The sequence below is a fragment of the Doryrhamphus excisus genome, linkage group LG21 (assembly GCF_037039965.1).
Source record: "Doryrhamphus excisus strain RoL-2023G ecotype Guam linkage group LG21, RoL_Dexc_Guam_v1.1, whole genome shotgun sequence".
Taxonomy (NCBI): Eukaryota; Metazoa; Chordata; class Actinopteri; order Syngnathiformes; family Syngnathidae; genus Doryrhamphus; species Doryrhamphus excisus.
The window spans coordinates 472,655-478,805 of NC_136377.1; positions in this window are offsets into that span (position 1 = coordinate 472,655).

Below are 6,151 nucleotides of genomic sequence, written 5' to 3' on the forward strand. Positions count from 1 at the left end.
CGCATGTGTGTCACAATCCTGGCGTGCACACGCGTGGCCTGAGACGTCTTGTTGTTGTGGAGTGGAAAGTTACAAGATGGCATGAAAGGCTTCTCGCTCGAGGCGCTTTATTTTCCGCTTTTTGTTTGGCTGGGAAAAAAGAAACTTGGACCTGGCCGTCATTCCCAATCTTTATGTCAAACATGAACACATATTTCTTTCCCTTTCCTGTGCATAATAACGCCAGGAACCAAGTTACTATGCAGCTATTTAGATGCGCCTATTCCCTCTGTGAACAAAGCTCTACCAAGGTTTGATATCCATGCTGGGATCAGATCATGCATGAACATGACACTGATGATGACATGTCATACTTACACTATCTTCATAGTTCATAATTAACACGCTGCCCCGCCAAGCGCTGGTCTCAGATCAGGACACCTCACCGTGCTGGAAGACACGGACATCGGAAGTGTTGTTGCCACTGTCGTTGTTGACGGAGCTAGCATGAGTCCATGTATCAATGCGCCTAGGAATGATGTTTAGGTAGTCATCATCATCATCATCATCATCATGAGCAAAAGAGTCACAATTTTACCAGAATAAACTTGTGATAGCCTGAGGAAAATATTGACAATATATGTATATTTAAATTACTCTACTATATATATAATATTATAGCTAAAAGTGAAATATTCCATCAACATTCTTCTGCCTTTTGCAGAAGTATTCTTGCACGGTTTGTTTCTGGTTGAAGTTCAGTGCCAAGTGGTCATGGTTGTTGCTCCATAAGTACAAACCCGGGAATAAAGTATGGAGGCATCATTCCATAGGAATTTTAAAGGCTGGCTTTGCATCAGTTTTTTTTTTACAAATATTTGTGTACTTTTTTTATTGTGTGGGTGAAAGTCAAGGAAAGGCCGGTGTGATGGCGGTGGCCAACCAGCAGGGGGCAGATGGAGGCCGAGCAGCCAGGGGAGGGTTTCCAGGCTCAGAGACGGTTTCCTGGAAACCGCCTTCTGTTTGCCGGGAGGCGCCGCCTGCAGGAGAGGGTGGGGAATTGCAGGTCACATGATTTAGCAGAACTCTCAGGGAGACTCAGAAGAGCCTGGACTCTGTTTGTGTTGCGTCATCTCAGCATTGGCAGCGTTACACCATTCATATGACAATGCTTGTCATGTGACACTTCCCTGTTGGTGTGATGATGATGATTATTATTGTTATTTCATCACTGAATGATACAGTGCCCGACCAAAGTCTTGTCCCTTATCCAGGTCGTAGCAACAATAAATAATAACTCCACTTTTAGGTGCTCAGAAAAGATTGTAGCAAAATAAAGTCTCCGGTTATCCATTGACTTATCGTTTTATTGGATCAATAACATTTTGCATCCCAAATTCATGTTATAGTTATGTTTTCCTATGCAAACGAACGAGAGAAGCCAGAAAAAGAAGAGAACATAAAGTCGGGGGGCCTTGGGAAGAAGAAGGAATATTGTGTAGGATCTCAATGACCACCGATACTCCAAAGACCTGTTGGAACCCGCATGAAGCCAAGATGCGGCTAGAAGATGGACCATTCCGGATTTCATCACTTTGTTTTGGGGTCATTGCTGGGATGTGGGGGGGGGATCCTCCAGGCTCCTGGGTGTCCTACACGATATTCATTCTTCTTACCAAGGCACCCTGATGTTCTGATCTTTTCCAGGAGAACATGACTTCTTCCTTACATGAATTTGGTATGCGACCAGACTTTTGCCTGAGCACAATCTGCCCTTTCTGATAAAATATGAAATATCAATGAATACCCGGACCCGGATAAGCGAAGGAAAATGGATGGATGGATGGATGGATGGATATCAATGAATAGCGCAAGACTTTGGTTTGCCAGAAGAAGCGTCATGTAGGGGCTTTGACCTTTCCTAATGAAGACCTACAGTCAGGTCATCATCTCCGCTTCCAGAACCTCGGACAAGCGGCAAGACTTCTGGCACCAGTCAGCCACTGTTAGCATCTCTTTTGGTTCCTTGGGAACTGGTTCTGCAGGCTGCCATCTTTCCGCCTTTCCCGCGTGCCCATGGGCACACCCATGAACGTTTATATTTAGCAAAAAGTTAGCATTTTCTTTCGCCCCTCCGCCCCCCAACCCCCCGCTTCACGGTGAAGCTGCACACCTGGATCGGCCACCCGGGAATGACGTGAGACTGAAGTTCCTAAAAGCAGCAGCATGCTCTTGCTATATAGAGGATCTTTGCTGTCTTTGCATGGATTTCATAACTTGACTCCTTTTCCTGACAAATGGGTGGAATTATTGGGGCCTGGATGCTTTCCTCCACGTGTCCACAAGAATGCATGAATGTGAACGGTGGAAACGTGGCCATCATGTCCGTCATGTCCGTCATGTCCATCATGTCCGTCATGTCCATCATGTCCACGTTGTCTAAGGAAGCTACCAGTTTGGATTGTTGTGTGGTATGCAGGAGGACTGCGTTCCACTTGGTGCCGTTCTACTCATAAATATTACTGTGTGGGAGTGTGTGTGTGTGCGTGCGTGCGTGTGTGTGAACAGTCCACTTCCTGCGCTAACCGCACCGTCACCCAGCCGGCCTGAAGATGTCTGTGAAGGATTCCAGGGCTGCAGAGTCGTTTTCTTTTTTTCTCCTGGGGTCAAAGGTAGCAAGTTTGACTGAGGTGACCACATCCTGCAACGGAGTACTTGGTAGTACCTGTTAGTACCCATTAGTACCTGCTAGTATGCGGTAGTACTTGAGTGCTGTGCCACTGAAGGCATCACATAGCGCCTGTCTGTTGCATCACCGCCGTGATGTAAACGATAGCCGCGCTCCAGCGTACGTGGCAGCCAGCTAGCAGCTCCACGTGTCACACGGGACGCTTTTAGAGACCCGCATCCACGCCCTCTCAGGAAGGAAGACATTGGCGGATGCTGCGTTCGTGCAGCCATTGGTAAATCACACCAACAACACAAATTGTTCACCATTCCTCGAGCGACATCGGACTGGTGTGGGTACTGGTATTTTTTGTTTGTGTTGTTTTGTGTAATAAAACATCATTCATTTTGCTGGCTTCGTTTTTTGGAAGATACCATTAAAGCCAACAACATCCCAGTGAGGCCCGCCTGCTTGCTCTGGGAGCCTTGCCACCCCCGCCTTCCGTCTGTGGGTCCGTGGGTCCGTGTGTCCGTGGGTCTGTGTGTCCGTGTGTCCATTCCAGTGTGGCTTTCTTGATAAGGGCAAACAGAAGAGTGTGTGTGTGTGTGTGTGTGTGTGTGTGTGTGTGTGTGGTTATGTTTTGTGATCCCATGCAGCTCAGCTTTGGACCTTCCAATAAATCACCTGACTTTCTTATCCCTCCTCTGCTTCCTCTTTCTACCCCCCCCCCACACACACACACACTCAATGCTGTCAGGCTTGTACGGAAGACATTTTTGCAAGTGAGGCGCCACCTACCCGGCGGGGCGAAGCGGCGTTGGAGTATGATGTTATGATGTCAGGTGTTGAGAATGAAGTGCAAGGCAAACGCTGATTGTCCTGACACGACCGCCGCTTTGAAAAGCTGTTTTCTTTTTTTTTTTCTAGCAGACGGGTGCTACAAGTCCTGACTTTTGGCCTGAAATGACCACTTTTGTGTTGACGTGGTTGCTAAGGCTTCTCCGTAAAGTCCCCATCATTCATATTTTGTATATACGTATGTATGTATGTATGTATGTATAAAGTATGTATATACATATGTATGTCAATGAAGGCTCTACCTTCAAACTTTTACTTCATCACATCGATCATTGTCATAAATGAACACAGAGTAAGCAAGACTTAGGGTGAAGAAGAATTATGAATATGAGGGAATTACAGTGTGACGTTATACCCATAAATTAAAACACATAAAAAATAGCTCCAATAACGGATCATTGACAAAAATGCTCCAATGAGGCGAGATTGAGCCAATCAAGCGCTCCTTTGTAACGTCCACTGAGCTCACTTGTAAAAAACATTCACCTTCCAAGGAAGACCTTGCACGTGCTACTTGGACCAGGTGCTCCACCACGAGGGGAAGAACGCATCCAGCACAGGAAAAACCTCGTCAGCCATCTGAAACACCTCGCCACGGCATTTCAAGGTGCAAAAGGCCTGCCGGAGACCTCCGTAGCGGCACGCCGGTTGCTCGGAGCATGCGCCCGAGTGCAGTGCACCTTGCTGCGCCACAGCAGGCGGCTCCTCCCCCATACTCTTCTTCTGCTGCTAGTAGCTAGTAGATAGTAGCTAGTAGTAATGTCATGATATTTCATTTGGACAACAATCCTTCTTACCACCAGGTGTGCATACCAGGTCATCGGTACCATATCGGTCTTGTGAAGCATCCAGAGATATGGAGCATCTCTATGTAAGACCTTTACCTCCTGCCAAAAACACCCAAAACGTGAGTCAAAGATGGTTTATATGACAGAAGCACCGGCCTGTTTATTCCCAATCTACTAGCGAATGAAGAGCCAAAGATCCGAGTCGCATCCTTTCATTTTGACTGGGAAAGAAGAATGCGGTGTTTTTGTTTTGTTGGGGTTTGAGCAATAAAGGTTGTTGAAAAATCTTTGGCTTGAATGTCTTGAAGAGGCGAAGCGGCCATAGTTTTCCATCAGTTCAGCTTTGCCATTTCCTGTAAATCAGCTGACTGATCTCCCTGCCCACGCACGCACTCGCCCTCACCGGGACACGCCCACAGAGAGTTGCATGGGCGCCACGGCCTTCGTCCAATCCCATTGGATGCTATTTTGAAGGGTTGCTATGCAAATTGGAAGAACAGGTTGCCTGCAGGTATGCTTCTTTGTGATTGTGACATTTTTGGCGCGGCCCCGCCCTTGTAAATCAGATGGCGGTTGATGTCGTGACTACTGAAGCATCCTGGAAGTCATCCAGGACGCTTTCTCCCAGCGTTGTTGGGATTCTTGTGAGTTGTAGTAATTGAGCCGAATTCAATGAAGAGGAATCGATCTGGATCGACGCCACTTCATTCCGTCATCTCCAATTATGGACGCCCATTGACAAAATAAGGAAGACAAATAATCATCCTGAAATCATTGAGGTCCTGGAATGGTGTCATCAGGACTCAAACCGTCCGCCGTGGTTTTATCTCTGCATGCGCTGTGGCGTCATCAAGGTTATCGGGTTAATGTGCAACCAACACAAACTACCGCCATCGTGTCGGCGTCGTCCTTCCCAGCCAGGGGATTTGTTAGGATCCACGTCATTTGGGGGCTTAGGAGGTCAGATTGGGAAAAGAAAAATGGATGACTTTATTCTCTAATTGTTGTCATTTCAGAAGTTTCTTCCCTGAAATGTACAACTTTACTCCCCTAAAATGACAGCTTTTTTTCCTTGTAAATTTGTAACTTTATCCTGGGAAACGTGTGACTTTTTATCTTCTAGATTTCCTACTTTTTCTCCTAAAGTTCCATCATTATTCTCGTACATTTTCTACTTTTTTCTTCAAAATTTCCTACAATGTTTCCCTCTATGTCCGACTTGATTGTCATGACATCATAGTGATCTATTCTTGTCCTTTGGTAAAAATGCGGCCCTAGTACCGCATGGTGACAAGCCACTAATCCAGGAGATGAGAGTTGGTCTGGCGTGGGATTCCCGATCCCCTCGCTGCGACTTCCTTTTCCGTGAAGACGATGCTCCAGGTTTGTTGTCATCGAACCATTCGGGTGGCATTGGTCATCATTTTTCCCGCTGCGTGGCCTTCACCCACGCTACACGTTGCGAGTGGGACAGGAAGTGTTTATAGTGGATTAGTAGTTTTTCACTCGTCAATCATGATGTGGCAACCTGCAGCCCTTGAGCAACATGCGTATATTTGGCTTCCTGTGAAATTTCAGCCGTGACCGCATTGTTGCGAGAGATCAAGGGACAGAAGAAGCCCCTCCCCCCCCCCCCCGGGGAAGACCGGCGCGCTGACTTGTACTTCTCAAGGTCGTCTGGGGAGGAAGTCACCCGGCATGGCGCTGCCTGTTGCACCAAGGCCGTGGGTGTTTCCACCTCCCTGTGGAAAGCACCAGAGATGCTTCACCAGGTCCCTGAAGGCATCGCTCCCCCTGTGGAAATACCGCCTTCCACAGATACACAGTACTGCAGTACACAACCCACTACTGTTGTCTC